Here is a 19,925-nt window from a genome sequence, read left to right as displayed (position 1 = left end):
CAGCAGAGACACTGTGCAGTCTATATTTTGTGCTCGTGTACAGATTCAATTCCAAATAGCAGCACTTTCTCTTCTTCTTTTAGCTCCAAGTGTCTTCCTCTGTGGATTGGGAGTATGCCGCCCACCATGAGTTGAGTGCAAAATAAATGGTTAGGTGTTTTTTTAAAAAACACACACACACACACCTGAAACATGTTGACAATAAGGACATGGATATTCATTTGAAGGAATGAGTGCAATAGCAATACAACTTGGGAAAAAAATCTGAAATAGAAGGGAAATTTTAGCTGATTTTTGGCAGAGCCGTAATCTGACGCTAGTCGAATGCTGAATTTAAGTCTAACTGACATCAGATATAATGGGGGCAGCCCCTTACCACCTCTTCTACTGTGGTTGGGGATCCATTAGTAAATAGTGAATGGTGTAGCTGATGCTACCACTTGAGAGGAACCCACACCAGAGCTATCAACACACATGGACACACATAAACCATTATAAATATGGTTCATCAAGGTCAGTAAGGCCTATTAGGAAGGTGCACCTATTTTCTCCAGTACATATTAGGATTTGAGTTTAACAGACCTGACATTTTTTGGAAAATAAAAAAAAGCCAAATCCCTATATTAATATGGGTTTTTTTCCCATTGCTTTTTTTTTTCAAATATCTGAAAATTGTTGGATCTACTAAACCCTATGGAAAATCTTTGTGGGGCTCTGGGAGACTTTTTAAATAAAAAATAGGGTGCCTCTCCTTACAAGAACTCTCCAGTTTGGTGAAGATTGGGCCAAAGTTTCCTCCATTGTTTCCTCCATTGTTATCTATGGAGGATGGGCGGAGGGGCACCCTCTTTGGGGCCATAAAATGCACCCCCTGGCTCAACCTTCACAAAAATTGAGTGTTCTTGTAGGGAGTATCTCAAGCAATGACACTGTCAATTATCACTTTATCTCAAAATAACCTCATCCCCACCAGAATTTTGCAAAGATGGATCTGAAAAAAGCTGATTTTAATTAGGTTTTTTTAGTTTCACTTTTGTGGCTCCATTAAAATTCTACCTTCCTCCCCCTGCAACAAACACACACACCAAAACAAATAAAAGCTGGAAAATAACCAAAACACATTTTCAGGCTCCCCCCCCCCCGTTCCGTATATTTGAAAGCACCACCCCTAATGCTTACTCAGACCGGCAGCAGTTCTCCAAGGTCTCGTGTCAAGACCTTTCACATCATGCACATGTAACCCCCATGCTCAGAATGGGTTGACCCAGAAAGGGGTGGAGACTCAAAGCAGCAGAAGGCTGCAGAGCTCAGGTAGTTTGGAGCAGACAAGGCTACCAGACTCGGACCTTGGTTGTATAAGCCCTTAGCACCTTGTTAAGGGTTTCTTTTTATGTTTGTAATGGGTGAGAGTTCTCCTGGAAACCTTCATCATGTTGAATCCTGTTCACCAAGCCCTTGGAGCCTTCAGGAGCCAACCCACTTGCAAGAAGAAATGGACTTGGCATTACAAGACTGTAACTAGAAGGACTTGAAATGAAACCTGAACAGGACCTTGAAGATGTTAAATGTTGATGTTTGATGTTATATGTTAAGAAAGTAAACCATTTTGTTTCTAAAATTTGTTGTTGCAAACTCATTCCAAGTTCTGCCCCACAGAACCCACAGATAGAGGTTACATACAACCCAATCCTTTTTACTGGAGAAGTCAGGGATTGGACGGGGGAACCTACTGCAGACAAGGCAGATGCTCTACCACATAGGTTTCAAACTTGCAGCCCTCCAGATGCTATGGACTACAGCTCCCATCATCCCCTGCCACAGTTTGACACATGTGCTCTACCACATAGCCACAGCCCCTCTCCAAGAAGGAATGACCTGCAACGGTAACAACGGTCTGCAAATGCAAAAAAAAAAAAGTTGCCACGTGGAAGTGGGTCTTGGTACCTGCTGTTCTGGGATCATCATATTTGAAGCAGGACTACATTGTAGACGAGCTGCTGCTTCAGTAAAATAGCACTCAGAATCAGGCAGTGATGCATCTTGTGCGTGAGCGCGTGCCAGCGTACAGATTGACCACTGTTATTTGAGCAATAGTAATAATAAAGACGGAAAGCGTAGTCCCAAGGAATTAAGTTTCACCGTCTTTTGTGTCCCAGAAATGTGTTTCTGTGCTGTCACTGCACCACAGGTACAGTCATTTCCCCCCCCTTTTCTCTTGTTGTGGAAGGCAGATAAGGTTAATGGTTGATGTATTTTCCTAAAGCGCGTTTCTCAATCTGGCAAAAATGCCCTTTAAAATATGGAGTGGCTTCACAATAGTCACATAAATAATAGTTTACCAGAGACCTTCACAAAGGTCGCTATTGCCCTTGCCTCTGGGTATATTTTCTTCAAAGTGTTGGATGGGAGTGAACAAACAATAAAAAAAACCCTAGCTTTTTACAATAGCTGATGAACAAAAAAATCCCCCCCCCCCTTGTGGAAATAATTGGGACCAGTGGGACGAGCAACAAAAGAATCTAGAATAGCAGTGATTCAGAGAGAAGTGCAACACAATATACATTAATAGAACAATCCGGCACTGTTTATGACAGACAATATTTCTCTCTCAAAAATATTTTATTTTAAATTATTCCTTTTGTGGTTGACGAACGAACAGCAAGCGACAACACTGTGTCTCTATTTGTGGCTTACAATAGGCCACGTGAAACAACTGAATGGAGTCCTAATTGGTAGAACAGGAAAAGAAAAGAGCAGGGGTCCATTCGCCAAGGCACATAAGACATCCGGAGGACGCAAAAAGAGGCAGCTTGGGGAGGAACTCTGTACAGCTATTTCCGCAAGATGCCCTCAGAACGCTTTATTTCTGCTTATTTTGAGGACGCTTTAAAGTGCACTTATTTTTCCTTAAGGCCCCTGCAAAAAGTCCCCTGCCTGGCTGTGTGGAATGCAGAGCTGAGGAGACATCTTGTTTTTCTCGCTCAACCATTAAGCATTCTAGTCCGTTTCACTCTCCTCTTGCACACAACATTTTGTGTGCTGTTGAAGGGATTCTCCCTGCTTCAATTTGCTCGCTCTGCAGGCTCTGATTCTGGGTGGCCTTTTGGTCTGAAAAGTACGTAGTTGAACTCAGCTCTTCCTGCCAATTCTGGCAATATATTATTATTGTTGTTGTTGTTGTTGTTGTTGTTGTTGTTGTTGTTGTTGTTGATGATGATGATGATGATGATGATGGTGATGATGATGATGGTGATGATGATGATGATGATGATTGATGATGATGATGATGATGATGATGATGATGATGATGATGATGATGATGATGATGATGATGATAATAATAATAATAATAATAATAATAATAATAATAATAATAATAATAATAATAATAATAATAAGATTTAGAGGCCGCCTCACCCCCAAAGGGCTTGAGGCAGCTCACAGTACATCTGTGTTTCCTTTTTGAAAGTTTTCCTTTTTGAAAAAAATTGGAGGAGCTATATTTGAAGATACGCAGACATGCATATGAGAGTCTAAGCTGCTTGGAGTCCTTCCACTGACAATTATTGGGACTGTGGACCGGAATCGGCAGGAAGAGCAGAGTATTGGGCAGTGGTGGCCTATAGAGATGGTGAAAGCTCTCCTCATGTTCCTAGACAAATTGAGATGTTTGGGGGGGGGGGGCACAATTTCAGTGTTTGCACCGGGGCCCATTTCCTGTAGATATGCCTCACCCACGTCTCTTGCCCTGGGAGATTTAGTTTTCGAGAGTCTGCTGTATTTTCTCACACAACATGCTTCATTGCTAATCTTTAATAATTGATAAGACAAGTAGACCTCTAAAATTTAGACGCTCTGAACACAACTTACAAAAACCCTATGGGTTAAATGAGAACATTTTTTGGCAGACAATTCTTTAGATAAAAGTCACTACAAGCTGGAAATGACCACTTTTGCCTTAATGCATGGGGACATCACAAAAGCAATCTAAAAGTTGAGTACTATTTAAACGTGATTCCTTTGTAAATTTACGGTACATAGTATACAGTGTTGTTTATTTAAGTTTTTCAGTATTAACATAAAAATTAGATATTGTACTCTATACATGCCCTGTGAATTGTCCTATGTTTAATTTTTTTACAGAATTAAAAAATGTTTCAAATAATGTATCACATATATTTATGTTATTATTTTGTATTATTTTCTTATTTTTTAGATTCCCTTGATGGAGCTGCATGCAAAATGGACACGAAGCTGCACCAAGAACTTAAGAAGAAGAAGAAGAGTTTGGATTTATATCCCCCCTTTCTCTCCTGTAGGAGACTCAAAGGGGCTTACAATCTCCTTTCCCTTCCCCCCTCACAACAAACACCCTGTGAAGTAGGTGGGGCTGAGAGAGCTCCGAGAAGCTGTGACTAGCCCAAGGTCACCCAGTTGGCATGTGTGGGAGTGTACAGGCTAATCTGAATTCCCCAGATAAGCCTCCACAGCTCAGGCGGCAGAGCTGGGAATCAAACCCGGTTCCTCCAGATTAGATACACGAGCTCTTAACCTCCTATGCCACTGCTGCTCCTTAAAGGATCTTGGGAGATGGGAAGGGATTGTGTTTCCCATGGAGAAAACGCATGATCCCCTTGCTCAAATGCCCACAAGCTTCCCACTCCTTCCAAAGAGACCACAGGGAACTCCGAGGAATAAGAGATATGAACGGGATGTCACCTGGTTCTAGAGAGCCCTTGGGAAGCGGAAGCAATCTGCCTTGATCCCATGGGCTACTGAAACTGCCAGACAAGCCTGTCTGAAGCTTGTGTGAAACAGCAGCAACTTGTTCAGAGCCCTTGTGTGTAATAGCCCTTGAATTGGCCCACCAATGGCTATTAGCTAAGATAAAGGGACCTTCAGGATTGAAAGCAGTAAACCTCTGGATCAATGGCTGGCATTTCCCTTTAAAAAATCTCAGCAAGAATGGTAGCAGCCTGCATAATATTGATATAAGGAATATCGATATTGCATTCAAAGGGCTTAAAAATGGCAATACTCATTCTTGACTTGGATGGAGGAGTGACCCGGAAGGGGGGGCAGGCAAGCCCCACAGCAGGCAGTGGAGCGCCTCCCTGTTTGTAAACAAGGAAACACGAGGAGACCCCACCGCGAAGGTACTTTGGGGCGATGAACGGCGCAGGAAGTGCTCCATGCATATTGGCCATAGATGCAGGCATGTTAGGAGCAAAACTACCAGACCATGACCAAACAGCCTGGAAAAACCACAACACCCAAATGAAGGATTGCGTCGGGCCACTTAATATATATGGGTGCAGACATTTATTTTCACATTTTCCATTGCTTTTAAACAGGGATCAAAAGTCTGCCCAGCATCTTCCAACTTAATATAACATGTAAGCACTTGCATAGAACGGCAGGGCCCCTTTAGATACTTGCTTTAAAAGTTGATTCTACAGCTGGGAACTGATAAAAACAAACCCAAAAATCACAGCCTCGTGTTTGGGCTTTCTTTATTTCTATTAACGTGTTTCTTTCCCCCATATTTGTTAAATGTCATGGCAAGAAGCCTGACACATGCGTATCAAATAAAGGCCTCGAAATACCACCAATCAGTTATTTTCATTGATGCCAATCATTCCGGAGGCAGGGACGTGATAACCTTTTGAGGAGTTTGTTCATGCCACACTGAATTTGGCCATTCTACTCAAGATCTATTAGACAGCCTTGTCTTTTAAAGCCTGACCTATAACTACCAAATTTGTTAAAACCATACTGTATCATCAGCGAGCAGAATGCAAAGGATACAGATTTCATTTCTATAAAGATCCTCATAATGCATTATATACCCTTTAGAAATGTCAGCAGGGAGCACTGGCATCAAGAACGATGCATATTTTTCACTGGGTGGTGGAAAGTGCCAACTTATGACGATTGGGTAGGGTTTTTCAAGGCAAGAGACGTTCGAAGGTGGTTTGCCATTGCCTTCCTCTGCATCGTGACCCTGGAATCCTTGGTGGTGTCTCATCCAAGTGCTATCCTTCGCTGGCCCCGCTTAGCTTCTGATGAGACTGAACTAGCCTTGGTCATCTAGATCAGGGGTCTTCAAACTATGGCCCTCCAGATGTTCATAGACTACAATTCCCATGAGCCCTACCACTTGGCCATGCTGGCAGGGGCTGATGGAATTGTAGTTCATGAACATCTGGAGGGACATAGTTTGAAGACCCCTGATCTAGATCAAGATATACTTTATGTTATGGGTAGGGATAGACGGATTCTGTGAAGAAACTATACTTCATGTTTTCCATCCCAGCTTTAAAAAAATAAAAAAACCCTTTTGGTGTATGGCTGTGGTGGCGAACCTTTGGCACTCCAGCTGTTATGGACTACAATTCCCATCAGCCCCTGCTAGCATGGCCAATTGGCTGTGCTGGCAGGGGCTGATGGGAATTGTAGTCCATAACATCTGGAGTGCCAAAGGTTCGCCACCACTGGTCTATGGCTATCTGAGCCCTGCCCTCAATAGCCCCCAGCCACCCTTATCTTGTCAGATCTCAGAAGCTTAGCAGGATTGACCCTGGTTAGTATTTGGATGAGAGACCTCCAAGGAATACCAGGGTTGTGACACAGAGGCAGGCAATAGCAACCCACCTCTGAATGTCTCTTGCCATGAAAACACTTTGGGGTCACTGTAAGTCACCTGTGACTGGACAGGTGAAAACAAGACTACCTGACTTTGAACCAGAGGCGCAGCTAGGGAAAATGGAACCTGGTGCAAAATCTGAGTTTTGCTGCTCCCCTCATGTTTGTTTGTGTTTTTTTTGGCTTACAGGGGGCGCAGTTTTTAGGCTAGCAGAGTATCTTTAGGAGACTATCCTGATGACACCACCCAGGTTTGGTGAAGTTTGGTTCAGGGGGTCCAAAGTTATGGACTCTCAAAGGTGTAGATCCCATCTCCTATTAGCTCCCATTGGAAACAATGGGTGATGGGGCACCCCTTTTGGGAGTCCATAACTTTGGACCCCCCTGAACCAAACCTCACCTAACTTGGGTGGTATCATCAGGAGAGCCCCCTGAAAACTCCCTGAAATTTTGGTGCTGCTAGTCTAAAAACCGCGCCCCCTGCAGGCCAAAAACTGAAAAACATTAAAAAATACAAAAAACAAACCTGAAAATTTTGCTCCCCCCCCCCTTCAGGTGTGAGCCTGGTGCGACGTGCACCCCCCAGGTCCCTTGCAGCTATGCCTCTGCTTTGAAGCATTCCTGAAGCTAAGCCTTGGGCTAGTCTCTGTGAAGTCTCTCAGCCCTGCCTGCCTCACAAGGTGTCTGTTGTGGGGAAAGGAAGGGAAGGAGTTTGTAAGTTGCTTTGAGACTCCTTATACTTGAAAAAAGCAGGGTATAAATTCAAACTCTTCTCTTCTAAGCAACTGTGCATTTGGAGTGATGACTGAATGGGAGAAGAAGCAGCAGAAAAAGAGTTTGGATTCATACCCTCTTTCTCTCCTGTAAGGAGACTCAAAGGAGCTTACACATTCCTTTCCCTTCCTCTACCCACAGCAGAACCTTGCGAGGTAGGTGGGGCTGACAGAGTTCTGAAAAAACTGTGACTAGCCCAAGGTCACCCAGCAGGCTTCACGTGCAGGAATAGGGAAGCAAATCCAGTTCACCGGATAACAGTCCACAAATCTGGTTCTCCAACTTAGAGTCTTACACCATGCTGGCTCCCATGCTGAGAAGAGAGTCCAATGGGAGCTACTCTGAACTTTTGAAAGAAAAAGAGGTTATAAACAAAGTGCAATTCAAATGTGAGTGCAGCACTTTTCCAATGGAAGGGGCTTATCTGTGGAGAGTAACACACATTATACGTTTTCAGAACAGTCAAAGCTATCCAACATCAAGGGAAAGAATATGACAAGGAACAACAGCCCTGTTATCCTCTGAGGTCCTGACCAAACAACGAAAGGGCAATGAAAGATCAGCCAGAGCAACCGGTACATTCTTCAGCAGTGCTTCGGACAGACACATTTAATATAAAAGCTATTGACACAATAAAAGGATCACTGCCATAGTATTAATACAAATGTACACACACACACACACACATACACACACACACAAGATAGAGAAAGAGACAGACCATCTAGCTAAAGGAGCACACAAAGAAAGTAGGTCAATAAATTCAAGGCTGAATTTGTTCTTGTGCTGAGTCTAAAAGAAAGAGGTAATTTTATTTACTGATGTAATGATTTTGAGAAGGTCAGGGGGCTGTAATGGCACTGAATTAATCAACCACTGGCATTTCAGTAAAACCACCAAGAAGAAATAATCAAGCTGGGCTACAGTTTACATGGACTTTTAACTGCACCAAGTTTAGTGCTAAATCACCGGCTGCTGGCTTGAAGCGTAGGAGAGTGACATTTGAAAATGGCTCTGGAAAACAGACGCAAAGAGTTAACTTTCTATCGATTGCTAGAAAACCCCAGCGGAATGACAGGGATTCTTCTCTCTGGATATCGAGGGGGGTGAGATGGCTCAGTACCTTTACAGAAGCTGACAGATAATTTCCAAGTTTGATTTCCAAAATAAGAATCAGAGTCGGAGCCTGTTGGCGGCTGTCATAAAGCGTGCACCCTTGGCAGCTGCCGTTGCCAAGAAAACACCCAGGCAATGCTTGAAAGCTTATTTTAAACTCAGTGCGCTGCCAACTTAGATGTAGGAAATACACCCAGCATTTGGCAGTCAAGCCTGGACACTGAGATGGTCCTATTTCTGTGTATTAGGTAAAAGATTTCAAATGGAAGAAGAATTTTTCAACACCACAGTGAGAATCTGAGCCAGTTTATACTTCATTGAAGAAGAAGAAGAAGAAGAAGGAGGAGGAGGAGGAGGAGGAGGAGGAGGAGGAGTTGTTTGGATTTATACTCTACATTTCTCTCTTCTAAGAAGACTCAAGGCAGTTTACAAACTCCTTTCCCTTCCTCTCCCCACAACAGACGCCTTGTGAGGTAGGTGGGGCTGAGAGAGTCTGGAGAGAATTGTGACTAATACTAAAAAATCTGAGGCCGGCCAAGCCTAGGAAACATGGACTGTATATATAGTGACACAAGGCAATGAACTAATTGGTATATGCAATTAGTTTGAGTATAAAGTCAATAGATAATTCATACACCGTTCATAAAGATTATTCATAAAGATATATTGTGATTATATTATAAGTAATATTCAACTGGATATAAAGGTAATAACAAAACATACAATGAGGGCACTTTGGCAACCTAAGAAGCGTAATGGGACTGTACTTAGTATCAAGTTCTCAAAAGCATTGTATAAGATGTCATATACATTGTACATAAGGCAAGAAACCTGTAACATTGAAAGAGTCAGTTTCACCAGTATTCAATGAGTAAAAAATATTAAAACGAATTGTGGTTGTAGACAGCAGCAGCTCCAGCAAGTGGATGAAGACACCACGGCGACAGCAGCCACATTCGCAGAACGCGTTGCGCGCTAGTCCACGTTTTCAACAGAGAATTGTGACTAGCCAAAGGTTACCCTGCAGAATTGCTGGAGTGGGAAAACAAATCCAGCTCACCAGATAAGAGTCTGTCACTCATGTGGGCAAAGGGGGAATCAAACCTGGTTCTCCAGATTAGAGTCCACCTGCTCTTAACTACCACACCAGAATAAGACCTGGGTTTTGCCAATAAGTGTTCACTGATCAGGTATTTGCAGCCATTTTTTATTCCCTAATGAGCATGCCTGTATGACAGGCATGTTTGTAATATGTCTCGCTCCCACTTGAACTGTATTCATTTATTTCATGTCTACCCTGTCTTCCTTCCTAATGAGAACCTAAACTTGCTTACATTATTTTTCTCTCCTCCGTTTTATTCTTACAATAGCTCTGTGAGGTAGGTTAGACTGAGAGTTTGTGACTGGCCCAAAGTCACTCAGCAAGCTTCCATGGCAGAGTGATTCAAATCTTGTTCTCCTGGATCCTAATCTGACACTCTAACCACTGCACAATGCAGTCTCTATATACTGCTCTACATCTACATTCAAAGGGACACACTTAGACACAGAGGCGGAGTGAGGGGAAACTGTGCCTGGTGCGTGCGCATGCCCTGCGCCCCTGCCATGGTGTCGTCTGTCCCGGAATGCCCCCGCCACCACCCCTCGACAGCCCAGCCATGCCTCTGCTGCTCCTTTGCCTGGGGCGTCGTGCCCCCTATCCCGTGGGCACTACGCCACTGCTTAGACATGCCAGAGATTCATGAGCAAGAGCAGCCCTCCATAGGTGCTGATATCAATACAGATGTGCATACAGATGTATGTCCTATCTGCATCACAATGGTCGCTCAGGTGAAATAGCTTAATGACGCTTCTGCTTTACACCTCCATCTGGAGGCACCAGTTGATATGCGCAACAAGTTGGTTGCAATGGATCAGGGCCTCCACATTGAAGCGTATGTGATCCTCAAGCCAATGGCTTCACACTTGTATGAAATAGTAGGAACTAAAATACTGGATTATGATATCAAATCCTTTTGTATAATGCCATATTTCTTAATGACGTCTGTGCTTTTCAAACCTAAAATCTGTTGTGAAAGCATCCAGACATGTTCATTTCTCCTGAGACCTTCGACTTGAAAATAATATATACCACGCAGGCTTAAGCTTCTTTATATTCAATTCTGTACTTAAGCTTCGCGCTGCAAATAAAAAAAATTCCATCCAATGGGGAGAGAAAGGAGATACATTTATACAAAGTTGAAGGAGCCCCAGATCTGCAAGAAAAAAAATCCCAAAAGTAAAAATAAATTAAAGCGTGATACCTAAGCAAATTGGTGATGTGGTGCTAAGCAAATGCAGGTATCACAAGAACAAAAAAAATGCCGAATGTGATCTGATGACACTACATCACAAGATGTTGACAACCTACCCTGAAGCAGCTCAGAGCAAGAAACACCTCTCAAGTGGCTCTCAGGTGCTTCCTTCTCCAGGTTGACTCCTTCCTCCCACATCTACCAGCTAGCCAACTCTGGGTCTGGAGCGTGGAGTGCAAAGCATATACGGCATGCTTTCTGCTCCAAGTCCAAATGCCTAGATCACCTACAGGGCAGTCAGCAGCTTGGAATCTCCTCCAGTACCCTTGGCCAGCTGACCTGGGGCCTTGCAATGGAAAACATGTCTGCCATGATTTATGCTCAAAGCTAGGGTTCCCAGGTGTGTCTCTCCCCCTTCCCCCAGCCACTAATTGGGACTTCTGTGTTTGTGGGGTAGGGTTGCCAGATCAGGTTGAGAAACTCTTTGAGATGGAGGGATGGAACCTGGGAAGGACATAGACCTCAGTGGGATACAATGTCATGGAGTTCACTTTCCCAAGCATCTCTAGGGGAACTAGAGGGATCGGGCGGTATATAAATTGAAAAAATAAATAAATAAATAAAAACTGATCTCTGTAGTCTAAGCCCACTGAAGGCTGGCCTTCCTAATCCAAGCCAATCTTCAGCATCATCAAGCTGGTGGTGGGGCGGGAGGCTTGAAGTAGAAAATGGACCATGAATTATTTCCACCCTAAGGAGCCACTTATCATGTGGAGAGGGGATGAGACCTGCACAAGAGGGAGAATGGTATGTGTTCCCAGCTACTCCTTGTGAGTTCCCTACTTGTAAGTAACTAATGGCCAGAAAATCAGGACAGATGCATCAGACTGTATCCTTCCTTCCTTCCTTCCTTCCTTCCTTCCTTCCTTCCTTCCTTCCTTCCGGTATAAGGGTATACTCAATATCAGGCCTTTTCCAGCCTCTCCATGTGTCCTATAAAAGGTACTGATGAGTCTATATGGAACACTGTCTAGGAAAAAAAAATCTATGAAGAGATGTTCATTTTAAACTCCAGGACTATCTCAGTTAATTCATGTAAGCTGCCCTTCAAAGAAGACATCGAGGATTAAAGCAGAAAAATCTGACATTCATTTCCCTGAGGGATTTTGCTCTATTATTTCCCAGAAGAAACCCGTTTAAGGCTTAATACAATTCCTTTCCTAAAAATTACCTTCATTTTCTATTCCAGATTGGTATCTGCATGCATAGAGACTTTCAAAGTACAGCTCTTTCTGTATTATCTGTTCCCAAAACAAGAGCCCAAATCTAGGGGGGGAAACAGGGCAAGGAAGCCCAAACATCCATTACATGAGCCACTAGGTGAATATCTATATCTCAAAGCAGCTTCTGTGCATTTTTTTCCAAACACCCACCACACTCCTGTGAAGCTGTGAAACAGGATCCAAGATAAGGCTCTAAGAAAGAAATAAGTGTTGGGGATCCACCTGTCCCAGTTAGTGAATGTGGGGGCATAGTGGGAAACAAAGCACCCCCCCCCCCATTTTGGCTCAGCAAAATGGTGTGTGAGTACAGGCTCAAGCCCCTCCTTGCATTCCATATGCATGAGCTATTTCTGCCCTCTAAGTTTGACACTGGGGTGGTCCAGTCTTTATACAGTGATACTGCAGGGAGTGTCTCTCTGAAAATACAAGATATATTGCATCCTTCCCTAAAATGTCCCCCATGCAAAATAATGTGTCATTATTTCCAGATGAAATTCTCAGCCTATAAACTTAAATTTTAAAATACTATTTTTCCTTCTCTTTTGCACGCCCCTTCTCTGTTTCCAATATATTTGTACATTTTGGTTCATTTGGAATAGCAAATACTTGGATGCTGTGTAGTTTCCGAGCTGTATGGCCGTGTTCTAGCAGCATTCTCTCCTGACGTTTCGCCTGCATCTGTGGCTGGCATCTTCAGAGGATCTGATAGTAGGAAAGGAAAGCAAGTGGAGTATATATACTTGTGAGGTCAATAGGTGAGGGCATCTGAATAGGAGTGGCCTGGCAAGAGAATAACAATGAAGTGTAGCATGTGAGTAACAATGGAGATAGCAAGGTCAATAGGTGAGACATCTGAATAGGATACTACTTCTATTCAGATGCCTCACCTATTGACCTTGCTATCTCCATTGTTACTCACATGCTACACTTCATTGTTATTCTCTTGCCAGGCCACTCCTATTCAGATGCCCTCACCTATTGACCTTTACTCACAGGTATATATACTCCACTTGCTTTCCTTTCCTACTATCAGATCCTCTGAAGATGCCAGCCACAGATGCAGGCGAAACGTCAGGAGAGAATGCTGCTAGAACACGGCCATATAGCCTGGAAACCACACAGCACCCCAGTGATTCCGGCTGTGAAAGCCTTCGACAATACAAACACTTGGATTTTACATTTTTCACCATGCACTTTCTTCATTCCAAGGCCTCCTGACCTTACTGTTCATATTTCCATATCTCCTTCATAAAAAAAATCTGTGTACTGAGGATCCACTCATTTCATCTGACAAAAGTGGGTTTTAGTCCATGAAAGCTCATACTGGAATAAAATTCTATTAGTCTTCAAAATCAGCCAACCATTCATTATGATCATAGACCAGCAGAGTAAAACATACATGAACAGAGTGGAGGTATGTGTGTCAAGAGCTGTCGTGTTGCTGTTGATTTATGGTGCCCCTGAAGGTTCAAGCCAAGAGGCTAACAGATGGCTTGCCTTTGCCTTCCTCTACAAAGTGACCCCCCACTTCCTTGGTGGTTATTTTGGTTGCAAGAGGAACACCCCTGCCCTTCTGAAATTCTTACCAGTTGAGAATCACTGCATGACATAGTGGTTAATAAGGGTGGACTTTAAACTGGAGTACTGGGTTTGATTCCCCATTCCTCCACCTGAGCGGTGGATTCTTATCTGGTGAACTGGATTTATTTCCCCGCTCCTACACAAGAAGCCAGCTGGCTGATCTTAGACTAGTCACAGTTCCCTCAGACCGTGCTCAGCCCCACCTGCCTCACAAAATGTCTGTGGTGGGTAGAGGAAGGGAGGGAGTTTGAATGCCACTTTGGCACTCCTTGTGGTTGAGAAAAATCCAAACCCTTCTTCTTCTAGATCTGAAGGGTAGGAGAAACCACACCTTTTTATGATAGCCACCCATGCTAGAGAATCCCAAGGTTCCATCTAATTCAAAAATCTGGGACAAGATGATGACAGGGAGTTTAATGGCATTCTGTTCCCTGTCGTTTGCTCTCAGCTTTTAACGATTTGGAGAAACACTGCCTGTGAGCATGGCAGTTCCAATCTCAGCTATCTCTGCTGATAGCTCTGACAGAGCTATCCTTTGGGATTTCATCCAGTTCTTCCACAATGCCACCTAAATTCTAAATTATCGCCAATTGCACAGTCTGTAATGACAACACTGCAAAATAGACATATGTGCAATCATCACAACCAATGACCCCCGCATATGGTTCATGATGTTCCTCCCTAGCATGACATAGCAGTTAGAGTGTCAGATTAGAATCTGAGAGACCCAGCTTTAAATGGCAGCTTTGCCACGAATGCTTGCTGAATGATGTTGGTCCTCCCATTCTCTCCCAGCCTAACCTCGTCTCAAGATTGTTGCTGCAAGGTTAAAATGGAGGCAGGGAGATAAATGTTACAAGCTGCTTTGGGGTCTCCACTGGAGGGAAATATCATGATATCAGTACCTAAATTAATAAATAAGAACCTTCTATGCAGCAAACACAAAGTATTGGAAGATATTTTCAGATCTGTGCAAAAATGAGATAAAAATTATGTTAAAAGAGGCATATACCCCCTCGTGCCATTCCTCAGGTTTTCCTTCCTCCTCCCCCAGAGCAGAATTTTGTGGAGACTTAGTTCTGTTCTGCTGGTGGAAAGTTTAGTTTGGATGCAACCCACTGATTTTCTGGTCCAAAGATTATTCTTCATTGCCATTATACTGCACCATCTTTCTTTCACAGGATTGCTTTTCCTGCTGGCTATCAGACACAATAGGAAATGCTATTCCAAGCGAGTCAATCCAGTGCTGGACTCCTGCAGGACAGCAATGATCTTATCCCTCTTGCTGGTATTTCCTGACCTACCTTATTGTTTTAAACTTGACTGCTGCATAGTTGACTGCTGTTAAACTTGACTGCTCCCATTGATTGCACAAAGTGGGAAACTATCCATCCCGGGCACCCTATTTTCCTACTCCAAGGGATTGAGGAGCAAGAGAAAAATGGACTTCAGATAGTGAAGCTCTAGGGATGTTTCCTAGTCTCTATGGTAAGATCACAGAGACTAGGGGAGGAAACCCCCATCACCTGGAATGTTTTCCCAAATTCCACCCTCCCCAGGCACTATTCCCTCAAACTCTCAGCATTTGCTGAGGCACTGTGGTGAATCTGACCGTTTCACTGAGTTAATAGAGAAACTCCAGGCCACACCAATATCTCTTTGTGAAACAAGATATCAAAGCTTCCCCATGTTCACACACTACTAGCAAATGAAGATTCTGGATCTCTTGAGCTCCTGTCCTTTTTCTTCATCCCTGTTACTTCCACTTGTCTTTAAAACACACGGCCATGTTTTAATTAAAATTAACATATGGTAAACATAATCTGCAGTGACACACCAGACGGGAGGTTTCAAAATCCTTTTTAGCATCTTGTCAGTGCTATTCCAATGAAGTCCCTGCACACTCTGCCACCAGCAAGTCAGTCAGTGAACCAATCTCTTGAGCGTTCCAGGGGAAAATTAGTTTGAAACGATAATTTCTGCACAGTGTTATTTCTGACATTCCGAATGTACATCTGAACGATGGCAACAAAACCTCAGTTTGGAACTTTCTGCACGGGCCAATAAAAACGGGAAAGGCGGGTTATATGAACCCGCCCTCACCCCGGCTCCTTCACAGTGTGTTGGTCGGGGCGCGTGCATTCACATGAAGGTGCTTTCCCCTCCCTCCCTCCCTCCCTCGCCTGCCTTCCCCCCCCCCGCCTACCTGTGAAGCACAGCAGGCAGGACCAACCCCCCCCGGGCCATGATACGGCCCGTTTTCCCTGCATGGCTCCACAGATGGGAGCTGGGGAAGGAGTTTTCTGAAAATCACATTATATGCGATTCTCTGTTTTAACACAGCTCTCTGCCGTGGCCGTTCGCTTGGCTGCGGCTATCGGCCATCACACATAACGTGATTCTCGGATTTATCCCAGTTTAATTGGCCCGTGCAGAAAAGGCCTTTATCAGTGATACTGAAGAGAGATATACTGGAATGGAACTGTCTTTCTCTGGACAGTACATCGATCCTTCCAGCAACTATATGACTTCCGTAATAAGAACACTTACAGATAATGCAGGTCACAGAAGGAAAATATGGCAGGATTGTTCCCTGGCAGAAAAGACTGTTTTGTAAATTCTTCATACCGTTTTCTAAATTCTTCCCTCCCTTACCACAGAACAAATGGAGGTTCATGTCTCTCCTTTGACATATAAAATGAGTTGGGAGTGTTTGTTTCAAAGTAAACATTTCTTAGTCTTTCTTTTTGGTGTGTGTTTCTTCTTCCAAATGCAACCACAACTTTGCAACATGGCATACAAATGCCACCAATCACCCTCCTCTTAGACACAAGGCAGCGCAGCTAGGGTTGTGCAGGTCTCCAATGAGAAATTGTGCTGGTCTTTTCAAAGCTCATGTTGCTTCTCTTGAAACATCTCGTTTGCCTCATCAGAAAATTCCAGGCTGATCTCAACATGTAGCTTTCAGTGAAATCCACCGGCAGCTCCATTGCCCAAAGCAGTTCTACAATATATTGATTTCTGCTCCCCCTTTCCTGAGTTGTGGGAAATCAACAGTATCCTTCATGAGATAAACCTTGTTTTCAATGACCTGTAATGTCTATCTCTATAATCTCTATAATAAAAAAAATGTACAGACTCATCATAGATAACAATGGTGCAAACTAGAAGCACTGAAGCAGGCAAATACGAGGCTCAAAAAATTAATAACAAACCTGGCTCCCAAAATCCAAATCAGTTCACTTGTGGCCAGATGCAAACTGAATATTCCTTTACGCCCTGACTGGCAGGCAAAAAAGAATCATATTCCAGGCACTTGAAAGTTGCCCATTGTCTTCTACCAATGAAAAGGTCACACCCATTCCTAATGAGAGGCCCTGTAACTGGCACTCCTAAGAGCTTTCGGAGGTGAGACATGGGAAGGGGGAACTTTGTGTGACATAGTGACATCACTTTTGGATAATGACCAAGAAGCTACATCACCATGATGTAAGATGCTCTAGGAACTGTCTAGCTCTCTAGGGCATAGGTGTCAAACTCGTGGCCCTCCAGATGTTATGGACTACAGTTCCCATCATCCCCTGCCAGCATGATGATGGGAACTGTAGTCCATAACATCTGGAGGGCCACGAGTTTGACACCTGTGCTCTAGGGTAAAGACCATAGAGATTGGGGAAATTCCTAGAGTGCTGAGGATACAACTAGAGATGGCAATGGCATGTCCATGACACCCCCCCTCTATGTTTTTGCCTGCTGTGAGAATCAACAACATGGGAGAGAATCAACAGGAGTGGTAGGTGATTCATGGTGGAGGGCACTCTAGTAAGCCTAGGCCCTGGGCATAAAAGAGCATTGTTCAGCATTGTTATTTTCCAATATATTTTGAATTTGATATGTCTACTAAATGTTGTATGTATCATGCTCTGCACCTTGGCTCCCTTCCACCAGTCAGATTGGTGGCCACCTGTCTAACCACTTAAGGTCTCAGTTGTGGAATGGAAGATACTTTGAAGTTCACTCATCATCCACCACTCCTCTTGCTTGCTCCTCTGCTGCTTGAAGCAAGTACTAGCTGGTTCTCATTGGGTTTTCTTTTCTCACTTTTAAAAGTCAGCCTTTAAAAGGGGTGGGCCCTGACTCTTGCAAGACAGTGAACCTTCCCCTAGAACTGAACTCCTTACCAACATGGGCCACCTCATCTTTCCCTGTTTTGACCATGTGGGATCCCTGTCTTCTGATTGGAACTGCAGTCTTCTCCTTGCCTCCCAGCCCTCCGAATAGCCAGTGGGGTTCCCATCCCAGCCAAAACACAACCATCTACCTGAGTGACCTGTCAGCCCGAGTCTAGAGGTTCACTCCCATCCCTCCAGAGAAAGCTAAAGGTGTCCTTCTCCCATAATTCAAAGAATGAGATCACCAGTTTTCTTTTCACAAAATCACATGTGTCATATTCAGACCATTAATGTCATATTTACGGTGATCAACGTCATTAATAGACTGTATGTTCCTCAAAATGATTAAAACATAACCTTGTCGACATTTATAAAGTATATATTTTATGGAATATTGGACTTATTGTATAAGACTTGGTGGGTTTTTTTTCCTGTTTTTTAAATAGCAAGATAGCTCCAACTTTTGATCTTTGGCCCTTTCCACACACACAAAATAATGCGTTTTCAAACCACTTTCACAACTGTTTGCAGGTGGATTTTGCTATTCCGCACAGCTTCAAAGAGCACTGAAAGCAGTTTGAAAGTGCATTATTCTGCATGTGTGGAATGACCCTTTGTTTCAAATTTGTTCAAGCTAATGCATCTATAATTTATATATTTATATGTATAGTTCATATAAGTTTTAATTTTACAAACTATACATTATGATATGATGATTTGATTGTATAAAATGTAATGAGTTTATTGTAATGATTGAAATGGTTAATAAACATATATTATTTAGGTTTAAAAAAACAACAACCCAATTTCAGAATTGGGCCCAGGAGTGAGAAGTTCCTTTAGGTCTGGTGCAATGTGGATCTGGCCAGACATACCAGCTAACAGCCTTGCTGCTGCATACTGCACTAGCTCCAACTTCTGGGTCCTCTTCAAGGACAGCCTCATGTTGAACGCATTAAGTCCCATGTAGAGCAGGTTTGTCAGAAGGAGAAATGTTGACCAGAAAGTATACGAATAAAAAGTACGAAGAATCAAATTTGAATTGTGTTTCTTGCTCAGTGTAAACATTAAGTTAGTTAACAAAAGCTTCATGATCTCATGGGTTGGGGGACTCTAAAACCCTGTGATAGCCCTCACAGGAACCCAGCTCTAGGAGGATCCTCACATTATGACTATGGTCGTTTCCCCACTTACCTCGACCAAAGGTTGCTGCGCGCTACTCCCAGCACGCGTCATTTCTGGCGCGCTCTGGGGCTTCCCCACGAGCGCGGGGTCATCAAAAGGCGCCGTTTCGAGAAGCGCCAGGAATGACGCACGCTGAGGGGGCGGGGCAGCGGCCGCATCGGGGCGGCTGCATTGTCGCCGCCCCTGTAGTGGGGAGTGCCGGGGGACCCCGCGCTACTTGGGGAGAGTAGCGCGCAGCAGCAGGTAAGTGGGGAAATGACCTATGTTCCAGTCATAATTGTTGGAATATGCGACTTCTGCATGCCTGGACAATGGGAGGCGCTATGGATCTCTAAGCTGTTCTATTGTTTGCTCTCCATGTCTGGGCTCTGCCCACCAACTCCTCCTTCTTCACCCTGCAGCCATTTTCTTTTCTTTCTCCTTCTCCTTTGTACTGAGCGCAATGTAATGGCTACCTGCTTCTGCTGGGGCTTTCCCACAGAATCAGATCACACTCGCACATGCGTGACGGCATGTTAGAATGCCCACTTGTGATAGGGAAAGTTACCTCTTTAGTATAAGGTTTCTGTCTATCTACTTTTCACCCGGAACGATGTTTGTGATCCGAAGTTACTTGAAACAAATGTAAGTTTTCCTTTTTTGCATATATTTGTTTGGAAGAGCTCCTTTACTGCACTGACACACAGGGCTGGGCTGATTCATATTCAACTAACTCCAACAATAATACGCTGCTCCTCCACAGTAAACTAAATCCCATGTTGCAGCCAATTCCCCTGTGGGATGACATTGCTTCTGAATAAGCGACAGAGGCTTCCATCCCCTTCCGAGCCCGATCATCTGTATTTTAATCTTGTGCGCTGACAGCAAAGCAGTCC

The 19,925-nt window shown here is 43.7% G+C and overlaps 1 protein-coding gene across 1 annotated transcript in view; it reads right to left on the bottom strand.

Moving 5' to 3' along the window:
- The window catches only part of CNTNAP2 (contactin associated protein 2), a 1,428,778-nt gene that overhangs the window by 460,609 nt on the left and 948,244 nt on the right, over positions 1–19,925 (bottom strand). The gene's annotated exons all lie outside the window — the stretch shown is intronic.

This window comes from Sphaerodactylus townsendi, linkage group LG11, assembly GCF_021028975.2.
Source record: "Sphaerodactylus townsendi isolate TG3544 linkage group LG11, MPM_Stown_v2.3, whole genome shotgun sequence".
In the NCBI taxonomy this organism is placed as follows: domain Eukaryota; kingdom Metazoa; phylum Chordata; class Lepidosauria; order Squamata; family Sphaerodactylidae; genus Sphaerodactylus; species Sphaerodactylus townsendi.
This window is presented reverse-complemented; position numbering and strand designations above follow the sequence as displayed.